The sequence below is a fragment of the Ornithodoros turicata genome, chromosome 6, assembly GCF_037126465.1.
Source record: "Ornithodoros turicata isolate Travis chromosome 6, ASM3712646v1, whole genome shotgun sequence".
Classification (NCBI taxonomy): Eukaryota; Metazoa; Arthropoda; class Arachnida; order Ixodida; family Argasidae; genus Ornithodoros; species Ornithodoros turicata.
Genome location: NC_088206.1, coordinates 14,836,768 through 14,850,283, shown reverse-complemented (window position 1 = coordinate 14,850,283; position 13,516 = coordinate 14,836,768). Strand labels below are relative to the sequence as shown.

The following is a 13,516-nucleotide window of genomic DNA, read 5'->3' as shown; positions in this document are numbered from 1 at the left end:
TTGCGGTCGCACGTGTTCCGGTTCGCCGTGGGGGATGTGACGACACCGGATATAGTGGGGGCCACCCGCTGCTCGGCTGTATCGACGCCGTGCGAAAAGGTACTAGACGGCGAATTCCTACCGCTAGGAAGGCGCCACGAGAATATTCAATTCAATTCAATTTTATTTCCATCCAATAGATGGTGGGAGGCGGGGCTAAATACAAGCGGTTGTCACGTTTTGACCCAACAGAACGCAATCGCTCAGAATCTGGCGAAGAAAGCAACAAGGAAATGCCCACGCCGAATCCGCTGTAAGAACGCCTCATATACAGGGTGTCCCAGAAAACGTGTCATTGAATTATAATAAAAAAAAACTACGCCACCTAAAATCATGCGGTCAACGGCATTTGTTCTTACTAGGTTTTTGCCAACTCCTCATGTGAATGTCATGTATCGTAAGTTTAATTTTGTAAATATTTGCGAACTGAACTCGGAAATTTGCAAGTAAAGGTAACTTTTTTACCCCACCAATATGAAGAGCGTGTCGAATTCACTCAAGTTCATGATAATTGACAGTGATATTCGCAAGCTATGCCATCGGAAAAAATAGCCGAACATCATGCTTTTCGTAGCGCAGAACCATAACGCGCGACGACTTTTTGAACGCAATCGCTTGCTGTCCGACGAAAGGAGGTTCCAAACCCAGCCCACAGAGTGATAGTAGAAAAAGTGACAGTTCCTGAAATTGGGAGAGGGTAAGTGCGATTTCAACGAAAGTCGGATGCGATAAGCCATACCTGTGTTATCTCTTTCTACGTTGCAGGTGTGGGCTGGGTTTCCAACCTCCTTTTGTCGGACTAACAAGGATTGCGCTGAAAAATTTGTCGCGCGCTTGCTTCATGGAGCATGATGTTCGGCTATTTTTTCTCATGGGATAACCCCTGAATATCCCTGTCAATTATCATTAGTTTGAATACATTAGACACGCTCTTCACATTGGTGAAGTAAAAAAGTGACCTTTACTTGGCAACTTTCGGACTTCAGTTCGCAAAAATTTACATAATTAACCTTACGTAACACGACCTTCACATCAGTAGGTGGCAAAAACCTAGTAAAAACAGATGCCGTTGCCCGCATGATTCTAGGTGGTGTAGTTTTTTTATTATAATTGAATGACACGTTTTCTGGGACACCCTGTATATCCCTTTCTGATCTGGATGCAAGGCTTCCCTTCATCTTGTATTGCATGGAACTTCCGGGTGCGCGATAATGCGCTGCCAGATTTCCTGGCACTGTACCCGATATGGTATAGACTCCCGTAAACTATGGTAGTCCCTGATGTTCATGCAGTCCAAGATAAGAGGAAGCTTTGAATCCATATCAGAAAGGAACATATATGAAGCATTCCTAATCACTAGAGTCGGAAACGAAAAATGTATCAGTGAACTTTCCATTTGGCTGATCCCTGCGAGGAGCGTGATTACCTATAGAACCACGTGGTTAACTATCGCCGGGAGCTTGCGTTTTGTTCCCCTTTCCACATACACGTTGTGTCAGTGTGAAAATTCAAGCTATAAAGTAAAGTAAAGTATGAAAAGTAAAGCCAAAGTGTCTTCCTTACGTGTTCGTCAACCTAGTATGCTCCGGAATAACCTTACCCCCGCACCTATATGTGATAAAATTTCTCAAGTTTGCTATCGGGTAGCACATGACGGGAGTCATTATCGTGTCCGAACGTGTCATTGTGATTATCGCCCCTGTTTGAACAGACGTGCGTGGAGTAAGGTGGCCATGGCGTTTCATAAGTGAACACCAATGTTTTCTACGGATTTCCCCAAGCCCTCGTGACTGGGTTGCATAGTTTACGTAGGCTGCCGCTCTTCAAGCAAAGAGCTCACGTAATCCTCCTTGTAGCCATATGACGCATGACGTTCAGAGTGGAAAGAGAGACCAAAGGCGACGTTCTCCAGGTCTGCAATCACGAATATTAGGTGTAATGTGCACGTGACACGTGTATTACCGTGTATTCAAAACGAGCAGAACGTCGAGCGCGCAACATCATGCAGACGGCACCCGTAGCAGACGACAGGGCCGATGGTGTCGTCTGCTGTCTGCGCAGTACATCACCACCACGTCGCTTCTGAATAATTAAAATTGTAGCTTAGTAAAATTGATACCTAGTATGATTCCCATAAGAGTCCGGTGAGACGTTTCGGACACCATTTCTCCACTAGCGGTTTCAAATTTAAATCTTCATCGCAGAGAGGCATTGCGAACCGCGAATGGGTACACTTACGGTTGCGTCTATATATAGCCACATTTATACTGCTATCGATAGCCTTCGTCAGATCATCCTATATTTTAATGAGCGCTGAAAGTTTCGCCGTTTTGTGTCGCTGGTTATTCGACAGGAGCTGCATAACAACAACAACAACTTTATTTTGATGATGGTGGGGAGTTTCATCGCCAGGGCCGATACTGTCTAGCCCATTGCCAGAGGTAATCTGGTAAGTTATTTGGTTAAACTATCTAATCTAAACTATCTAAACTTCTCATGCATTTTGTCACTTTACTTCTCATCGCAGTTGAGAGATGAGGTTCCGGTGATTAATAGTATTCTTATGCTTTTTTTCTCTCTTTGTTCTTTTTTTTTTTCGTTTTTCCTTTTCTTTTTTCTTTTTTCAATGCGTGTCGTTTTGATGTGCTGTGCGGTGCTATGCTGTGATACTTGTGAGCCTTGTGGATGTCCCATTCCCCTGCTATAATGCCAAGCGGCGCTGCAGGGTATTCATAGTAAATAAATAGAAATAAATAAAAACACTGCACGTATTTTCTAAGTCAGTCAGCTGTCATAATGACTCAACTTCGACACGGAAGAAAGAAGCTACACCCATATTCCGTAAATGTCTTATACACCTACAATGCATCCTGCTGCCACCGCTCAAGGTCTCGTAGCCACTTTGCATGGCCACTCATCCTCTTCAAATATGTGATCATTAAGATGGCGTATCTAAACAGGTCGAGGGCAGGTCCCTGAGTTAAAGGGGGAGCCAGCAGAATTAAAACCTTACGTCATCCGGAAGTGCCGGCCTCTCCTTTTCTAGTTGTCAAGGGCACCAATTATCGTTCACGTGCAGATGAAAAAGAAGAAAAAACAAACAAACGAACGAACAAACAAAAACATTCCCTCCATTGCAACATTGTCGGTGTGTTCTGTACTGGCAGCAAAGATGAGTGATGTCATGAATGTCGTTTTCTTACACACTTTTTGGTTTCGTTTTTTTCTTTCCTTCTTTCTTCGTTTTTGAGTTCACCCTTTTATGTACACATATATAAAGGGTGCTACACGAAAAATGAGCCAAAGCTTTAAAAAAAAAAAAAGGTTCATCGCACACAAAAAAGACGGACTGCATGGTGTTACCAATCGTCTGATGATACTCAAACTATTTTTGTTTTGTAATTAATTAAATAATTATGTGGAATGAATTAGTCGTTTTTTTAATTATAAGGATTAGAGCCAGAATGTCAGTGAGAAAGTTGTAGCGGGCGATACAACGACACGAAACCCGTCGATTGCAACTTTGTACTTCTAAAGAAATCCTTTTTTTTTTTCCGGCTCCAAAGGCTAGCTTTCGGGTTTGCAAAAAACCGACGCGGGACCTGTCGCAGACGCGCGAGGAGCGCCAGATCACAGCGCTGTCTAGCGTCCTGTTATTGAACGAGGATTAATCACAGTTCTCATTGGCATTTTGGCTTCACATTGACTCCTCGCGCGCCTGCGACAGGTGGTGGTGGTGGTGGTGGTGCGATGTTATAAGGAAGAGGAGTGCGACAGGTCCCGCATCGGTTTTTTGCAAACCCGAAAGCTAACCTTTGGAGCGTAAAAAAAAAGAAAAAGAAAAACAAGTATCCGGTAGAGGTAGTTGCAATCGGGTTTTGTGTCGTTGTATCGCCCGCCACAACTTTGTCATTGACATTTTGGCTCTAATCTTTATGATTTAAAAAAAAACTGACAAATTAATTTCGCTTAATTAATTATTTAATTACAAAACAAAAGTAGTTTGAGTATCCTAACACGGTTGGTAACGCTATGGAGTCCGTCTTTTTGGTGTGCGATGAACCGTTTTTTTTTTTTTAACTTTGGCTCATTTTTCGTGAAACACCCTGTATACAGGGAGACCGTAACTATGTACGTAATTTGACAAAATGGGGAAATGCCTTTTTCTTTCAGTTAGAATAAATGGTGATATATTCCAGGTCAAGTCGGTCACCTTATTGTCTCGCTAGCAACCTCCTGGGACTTTCAGTTCCATAATTTTTACTAATTAACTTTTAATTGTTAAATTCGGCGCAATGCACAACATGTCTTTCTCTTGTTTTTCAAAAAAAGAATACAGCGAATGTAGCGCGGGGAAATAACCCCGGAAATAAAAGCACATTTGGAGGTCATTCTTGTCGCTCCGTCAGAAGCGCGCTTTCTCTCTCGCCCTTAAGTGTGACTGAGAAAACGATCTGCTACAGTGCGCTCTATGCCGCGAGGAAGAAAAGGTTCATGCTGCAGAAACAGAAGAGCTCATGGTGGGCGCAAGCAGAAGCAACAGCAACGCCAATGAGCTTGCGACTTCAAGTTGCCGTATTGACACCGATAAAGCTTGTTTACTGCAGGTGATAGACACATGAAAATAACAACTTTAACCGGCATTTGTTTTATTATCTGTCGATTTGCAATAGTGAATCACATGCCCTTTTTTCCTTTCTGCTGCGATTGCGATTTTTTAAAGCACGATCACATGATTCCTACTTTTTCCTCGATAACCAGAGACATTCAAAAAAATGTCACGTGATACTACCTCTGTTTTTCTTCTGTTTGTGCACGTTAAACCATTTCCTCGACCAGTGATGGGGAGTTGTTCAAGTACCAAGTGCTAATTTAAGTACATTTCTCAGTATGTGTACTGTACTTTAAGTAAATTTTAATTGTGCAGTACGTTAAGTACTTTTGTTAAGTACTTTGCTTTCGAGTACTACACGCCGAGCGATACAAACTACAATGTACAATAAAAAAGTACTTTAAGTGCGAGGTACATCTGCGAGGTACTTCTAGTACCAATGATGCAGGTACTTGCTACTTTACTTTAACAGTTTTGATATAATTTGCCTATCACTGTCCTTGACACAGGGAGCACCGTGGTAGCCGTTTTTCTCCCTCGCATTTAAGGGCAAGAGAGAAAGCGCGCTTCTGGTCGAGCGACAAAAGTGATCACCAAATCTGCCTTTATTTCCGGGGCCATTTCCTCGCGTTATATTAGCTCAATCTTTTTTCTGAGGGCGACAACGGCGCCAGCGCCCCAAAAGGAGCAGGTGTTGTCATTGCGCAGAACTTACATCTTGCATAATTAAAAAGTTAATTAGTCAAAATTAATGAATACGCAGCATGCGTAGGATGCAACTAGTGCGACCATATGGTTACCCTATGACCTCGAATCGCCATGTATTGTAATTGCAGATACAAAGGGCATATATCTCTATACTCAAATTCTATATCCCTAAAATTCTGCTCATACTTAGGTTCCCGATACCCTCTATACCTCGGGCATCATACCCAACGTATGACGATATAGCCCGAGAGTAGTTTTTTGTTTTTGTTTTTGAGGCACAGTGATACACTCCAGCAATAGCGCGCTTGAGAAATACTCAGTTATATACGTACGTATACGGCACCAAAAGAGTGGTAGAAAGGCGTTCATTTCTAACATCACTCCATACTGCGCCTCTTAATGCCCGTAAGAAAAAGATGACACACAGAGTAAAACGCGATAAAATCGGCAGTTCATACGAAGACGCGTGAATTTTGTTTTTCTTTTTTTGAAACAACATGTTCGTTCCGCCCTAAAATAATAATAATAAATAAACGACGGAAGAAAAAAAAATATTCCGTCATGCTTGAGTGGTCCATTCCTTTTCTTTTTTTTCGTGGGCTTTTCCTCTCCATTTGCCTAGTCGCCAAATTTTATTGCAAGCGGGTGTTCAGCGCAGATGCAAGATAAGACGCACTTCGCTTTATGTTTATTTAGTTTTAATTCGACCTTTGTACGACGGGTACATACCTTTATAGGCGGGTTCGTAAAAGACGTTGATGTTATTAATACTTCATAAAGTCAATTACTCTTTGCGTGCGTGTCCATGTATGCAAAACAGGTGAGAATGAAAAAAAGAAAGAAAACGAAAGTGGAGACGTGCACTCCACCTTTGTCCTACATATCTAAAATAACACCTTGCCTTTCACTCTTGAGAAGGAACTGCAATCAGGAAGCAGGTTTTCCAGTGTCGCGACCTCCGTGTTTGGCCATCCCACGGTTTCTCCGAACCGAAAGTGACGGTACCTCAGACCTTTAACTGACAATCACACCCACACAGAACGCTATATAGGGCCGTCTCTTGTTAGCGCCCTGTTTGTGTTGTGCCCCGTTGCACGCTGTATCAGTGCAAGGGACAAAGAAAAAATCTGCTACGACCGAGGACGTCTCCGCGCCTTTTGTGAGTACATAGATATCGCGTGGAACGGTATCAAGAAAGTGTTGTAGCTTCGTCAGCTCGAACGTACATTGTGGAGTTTCTGATAGCAAGAAACGCTAGCAGAAAATGGTTTTAAAGAGCCACTGCAGACTAAAAACAATGTTCTTTTTTTCTCGTATTATAAATCAACCTCGCTCGAAAGCTCAGTATACGCAAAACATAAATGCAGTCGATTGATTGATTGGAAAAAGTAAAAAAGGGGAATCATCGCAAGAACTCGTAACACATAATAGTTTCGGATTCTCCAAAGGTGGGAGACGTCAGTATGCGATTGTCTCCCGGCAACAGCGCGCCCAACTTCCACGTCTCCGCTCCCTGCCCCACGTTGCCAGACTGCCAGCGCCCCCAGCAGCTGCGTGGTGAGGAGACGGAAATCAAACGTCGAGATGCAATGTTGTCTGACGCACCCCATGACGTTATACCCCTCAAAACTGGAAATTATTGATTGATTGATTGAAATAAAGAAACAAGTGGAGATGTTAGTCGCAAAACACTCGGGACTGGCACCATGACGCTTTCATTAATTTTATGACTACTCCATAGTGGCACAGAGAAACAATACAGAAGACCAAATTGGAAGCACCAATATCGCCTGTCGCCCACAACAATCACCGCGCGTAGCACATACTACGACAGGTACCATGTAGTTACCCGTACTGAGCACAGGTACCCCGTGTCGCAGGAAAACAAATGAGATGTCTTGAAGCGATCTACCCGTGGTCTGAAAGATATATGACATAAAGGTCTCGCATCTGAAAGTCGTGCAGGAAATACGTATACTGCGCCAAAACGTGAATTTTCTGACGATGTCGGCATAAACAACAACAAGAACTTGAATTTGAGATGATGAATGAGGAGTTTCATCGCCAGGGGCCATACTCTATACACCATTGCTCGTGGTGATGTGGGGAATGAAATAATGAGCCCCTTCACAATAAGGATTGAATTCCTATGCTGTCCAAAAAGGTCAAAAGAGCTTTGAGGGCAGAGCGTTGGTGGGCGGGATTTGGTCAGGGACCAAGCAATTTTGATAGAGAGAGGGGACGAGAGTCCAGCTGATTAAGACACCCGGAGAGTGCGGTTTGGGAAGGTTGGTAGTGAGAGCAACGAAGAAGAATGTGCTCTATAGATCTTCTATAGAGCACATCTACGAGACTAAAATACAGTCAAAATCAAGGAAAACGTGTCCTACAGGAAAGAGCACACTCTAAGGAATGTAAACAAAAGTTGACACTCATTACTCTAGAACGTTCTAGTACAGATAGAGAGAGAGAAAAAAAATTGGCATCTCGTCTCCGCTAACAGATACATCACCGAGGCAACCGACGTCGAATATTACAGCTACGAAACGAGTCAAAATGACTACAACCATCACGAATAACATTTATGCACAGTTCTACATCAAACCGCAACGGCCGTGACCCCGCAGCGCAGCGCCGTCATCATCACTTCTGACACATTTCGAACATTTCTGATGCACTCCGTTTATGTAACTCAACCCCCAAACTTCGTGCCCCCCATTTTAGAAAGAAAACAAACAAACGAACGAACAAAAAGTCAATGCACAGCTCACGACTTTGTGAGGCACGCATCGTCACGCTGTTGGCATCCGCATGCAGTAATGGTTTCTGTTGCACAATGGTAATAATGACAATAACGCGTGGGCGTGGCCAGACAAATGATGCGCGCTCGCTACACCACACCAGCAACTGCACTCCTAATGATTCAGTGCTGGTTCCTGGGCTGAATTTCCTCAATTGTAGGTTATGCAATGCACAGCCGTGAGTGGGCGAAAACGCATAAACCCTGGATATGCGTCAAAATAATGGTAGAACGTAACTCGCCGCACAAAAAAAATAAAAAATAAATAAAAAACAGATACACTTTAAACGCATAAATAAAATTCGTAATAATATATTACAGTCCAATGCACATTGTACTATATTGTTACATTTGTATATACCATACGCACCATGCAGTAAGTAAACGTCAGCGCAAAATATATATAATCATTACAACAAGAACGAGCTCGTTGGTGGCAGCCAAGGTCGTGCTGAAGACTGGGAAGGTGGTGGGTTCGAATCCTACCCCCGGCTGCGCTGTCTGATGTTTTCTCTAGGTTTTCCGAAGACTACCCAGACGAATGTCGGCACAGTTCCTACTGAAGTCGGCCAAGGACGCATACTACCCCCCCCCTGTAACCCACTCCTCTCTACTGTCCTCTGTCCATATCTGTAGCTCTATGTCATAGCCACAGTTGCTTCGCGGTGCTAACACTGAATTTAAAAATAAAATAAAAATTTTAAAAATGATAATATTACAACTAGAGCTGGTGCGCAGGTCTGCGCTACATATCTTAGCTATGTCCTGGTTTACGGACAGAAATCGAACATTCTAAAATCCGCGCGAATATCCTCTCATAAACAAAGGCTCATTCACACATGCGTTACAACAAAAAAGCGGCGCCGCCTCAGCGTTCGCGGCACGATGAATCCAAAATGGCGTCGACCCTTGTATTGCACGTGCCTTTAACAGCCTTTTATTGAACCATAGCGTGGACCGCAGACATATTGGACCATAGACAGACAGCACAGCCGGCACCGGGATTCGAACCTGGGAGGTACCCGGGTTCGAATCCCGGTGCCGGCTGTGCTGTCTGGGGTTTTTCCTGGGTTTTCCTCAGACGCTCTCAGACATATGTCGGCACAGTTCCCTTAGAAGTCGGCCCAGGACGCACATTCCCCCAGGGCGTTAGTCGTGACGTTGCCCACATACGTGAGGCCGACAACGGCAAGCCCTTTCGCCATCACCACCACCACCACCATCACCACCACCACCTGGACCATAGACATAATGTTCCTCAGTGGTTTGCAGCATGCTGAAAACTTTTTCGTCATGTGGATTTTTTACCACAAATACAATGACCGCGGATGCGCGGATATATTCAATGTGCGCGCGGATGCGGTTACTGTCAATGTTATCCGCGCTCACCTCCAATTATACAGACTATACTACGTCCCCAATACTCACAGAAGTAAGATAGCGCTGGCTCCTTATTGAAGTGCTCCAAAGTACGTGACGTGAGAGAGCGAGCCAGAGCGCTAGCAGAGAAATGTATCAGGATCCAACAAGGGTCAATATATAGCTTCAAGATAAGGTCAATACAGAACCAATATAGGGTCAATACAACGTTTCTTTCATAACCCGCTTATTGCACAAGTGTATCAAAGTTGCAACTATTGTTGCCCGATACGCTGTGAAACGCGAGACGTTTGTAACACCACTATATACGTGAGACTTCCTGCGTCTGAACAAACAAAGCACTTCGTGGAGACAAGGGCGCGGAAGTTCGTCATTCAACTTCCATGCCCTGAGACTTCTAAGGTGTGCCCTGTTGTTATGCAAAACATGAGGGACGAGACTGCCTAAAAATAAAAGGTGGGTTGCTTTTCAAAGAACATCCGGGTGCGCAGCGTCGTCGCGTCCACCATTTGCACCGTGTGATTCACACTGAGAACGCGCTTTGTGTTGTTAATAATATTGGAAAGCCGGACGGAGGACGTCTTCCTTTCACTGGGTTATCGGTGTTCGAAACCTTTTTAGTAAGTGGCAGTGACAACGTATAGAATAGAATTGAAGTCGAACGTAGAAGAGGAGCTAAAAGTACAGGGTGTGTGCAGAAAAACATGACCCGCATTTTTACATGTAACTCGTTGTCTACTTAGCCGAGGAACTTCCGGTGGCGCACGACGGCGTATTTATGCGTGCGAAAGCTACAAAAAAATCCTGGAAGCCATACTTAGTGTAAAAAAATAAACAGAGCGCGAAAACATGGGCTTCCATGCATTAGAATGGGGCGGTCATGACAGTGCATTGTAGTGCATTTCGGTCTCATGAGAGTTATGTGCAGGCACCGCTAGGGGTACTGCCGATGAGCATCCATGTGGGACATCGTTTCGATTTATGCACCGATAGCTCCCCTAGCGGTACTTGAACACAACTCTCCTACGTACACCATGTTGCCCTTTCACATACACCCTGTTGTCCGCCATGCTGCCCTATTCTGATGCACGGAAGCCGACGTTTTCGTTGTTCCGTTTATTTTTTAAGCTGGGTATGGCTTCCACAATTTTTCTACAGATTTCGCACGCATAAATGCGCCATCGTGCGCCACCGGAAGTTCGTTAGTTAGGTAGGCAACAAGCTATGTGCCTAAATGCGGGTCATGTTTTTCTGCACACACCCTGTATACTGTTGCAGAAGGATAAAATGTACAACTCCCTTCAACGCCCCCTGTTATCCGCCACAGGACATGATGTAGTAGACCGGATGTCGTCTGCAGGACACGCAGACGACAAACGCAGACGACAGAGTTGCTGCCCTTCTTGTGTCGTCATGCTTCAGGTATTTTTGGTGTGCAAACTGCTGTATCGCTTTTGCTTTCATACACCCCAATTACACGTAATGTAATTCAATTTACGTAGAGCTCGTTACTCTTCTTTTACTCTGCGCTACGACCGCGCGACAATTCAGTCTATTTCAGTGCGCAAGTGCGAAAGTCTCAGACAGCCGATTGGCGAGTAGTAAATTTACTTCCTATGAGCAAATTTATCTCCAACGTATTTCCCCTATAGAACAAGTTTAAGTATACCTTTTCGAGGAATACATGAAGACAGTTATTCCAATTACAAAACTGCATTGATGTGCCACGAAGAAACGAAGTGGTGCCATCTAGTGAAATACAGTGTGTCAAGCATAACTTATTTCTTAATGTGATCAAAATAAATTGTGGTGAATTGTTGTGTGGGAACCGATCGAGGGTGTAAGTATCCCACGGGTTTCGATGTTTCTCTGTTGAAGCGCTGAGAAATCTTACGGCCCTGGGTGTACTCCTTGACGTCTTTATGGACCACCACCAGTATTCATCATCCCATTCATCATCTAAAATAAAGCTGTAGTTGTTGTATTTCTCCTCCTTTTTGTGTGTGTGTGTGTGTCTTCGAATCGCGAGGTACGTGATAACGGACCACCATCGGTTGCGTAAGATGGTGATGACGAGGTAAATGAAAAAAAAAAAAAAACGAAAAAAAAAGCTGCTTAAGAATTGTGTGTCATTGGGATTCACATTTTTGTTACTTTACGCCCCTTCCACCGTGAGCCGTTCTCGTCGGAATCTGCCGACCGTGAAATACGATTGCTCGAGGCCAAGAGAATCGCCCTTCACGCTTTTCACGTGTTTCGGAACCGTAACAAACGACATCCACGTGTTCCGCATTTCTGGTTGGGCCATCCCAAGCAGCACAATGTACTGAAAGTCGAGTGCAATAGGGATGGACGGTATGTGTCTTATCAATGTTCTTTGGTTTCGCGAGCCTGCTCAAGGCCTCCCATCTACCCGGCCACCCCTATTGCACTCCACTTTCAGTACATTGTGCTGCTTGGGATGTTGTTGATTGGCGGATGACATCATGTGTATCAACATTACGTCATCCGCAGGAGAGCGTCACTGTCGCTAGCAGATTTGCCGCCATAAAGGAGGTCCTCAGGTTTGGACTTCCCAGGACTTCACCCACATCGCCTTCACCGTGCATTTGGTGTTTCAAAGTTACTATGCAGTGTGAATATTATTTCAAGTAATTTGAATCCAAATATTTTCAAAGTTAATAACCTTCTAAATAACGTACGCGTGTGAATGTGAACCGGAACCAAACTTCCAGGGACCTACATCAAGGCGTCAATTTCGCCCTTTCGAAGCTAGTGCCCTCTGGAGGGGCGACGTCAATGAATGAACTCTATACCAGATGTAATTCAACACAGTGTTAGCCCCAGTTTCTCTTTAGTAGATTCCAGTTTTGTGGACTAGTGGAGAGGTGACAGTTAGGCGATGTCCGACGGTACGAGCTAAGGCCACCAGATTACTTGCGGCATCGGACAGGCGTTCGCAATCAACTCGACGTCCACATGCAGACGTCCTCCGCTGATAACTTGATCATATGGTAGCGTAAGTGATGTCAAGAAGATGACGTGTCCGAACCCGGCCGATGACGCCAGCAAGCTGCTGGCATGGCACAAGTCACTTATAGGCATGCACATGAGAACATTAAGTGTGAGTGTGTTGACTTCAGAAAGGGGTAACATTTCCGTGAGTTTTGAGGAACACACAAAACGAGGAGGACAACAGGGTGTGTTCCACAAACTCAAGGAACTGTTACCTGTTTCTACAGTACACCAGATAGCTTGCACCATCGTAACTTGCTCATTGTTGAAATTCCGTCGCCCGTATCAAGGTGTTCGGACGGGAAAACCTCATGGAGGGCCGATGTGTTTTTTGAGACCTGTTACGCTTTATTCACTGACGTCATCCTTCAAGAGGGGGGTGGCTTCGAAAAGGCGAGACCGACGCCATAATGTAGGTCCAACGAAGTTTGGTTTCGGTTTTCCTTGGGACGTGGGAGGATGCGCTATTTAGACCACTTTTAACGTTGCAGATATGGAAATCATTGAGCTATATGGTACTGAGCGAAATAATATTGACGCAATAGAATAACTCGGAAACTCCGGGTGAACGGTGGCGAATATACAATGCACGAATGTGGAGGTACCACGCTACAGACTGTGGCGCTCCCCTGTGAATGATATCCACAAAAAAAAAAAAAAAAAAAAGCACAGCTAGTAGACAAGCTTCGGTTTACTCGCGGTACTGGTTTGCCTACTTTAGAAAGCAAGCGCTACGAGTGATCAATAACAACGCACAAAGAAATCCCTTTCATGCTCAACAATACATGCGCGCCACGACTTCCAGCCACTAAATACACACTTTACCTAGACAGCGCCGAACATCTCCTGCGACAACATAGCAGACGACACCTGATTCAACCGGAAGAGCACCATTCCAAACACTCCAGGACACTGCGGGGTAGGAACAGCTGAGCACTCAAAGAGTTGTCTCGTCGGGTACA

The 13,516-nt window shown here is 44.5% G+C and overlaps 1 protein-coding gene across 2 annotated transcripts in view; it reads right to left on the bottom strand.

Annotated features, from left to right (window-relative positions):
- Positions 1-13,516, bottom strand: part of LOC135399225 (sodium-dependent nutrient amino acid transporter 1-like) — a 53,137-nt gene extending 39,621 nt beyond the window's left edge. For both annotated transcript variants that reach the window (XM_064631014.1, XM_064631017.1), the window contains exon 1: positions 13,380-13,516. The gene's annotated coding sequence lies outside the window, so the exon portion shown is untranslated. The remainder of the gene's footprint in view (positions 1-13,379) is intronic.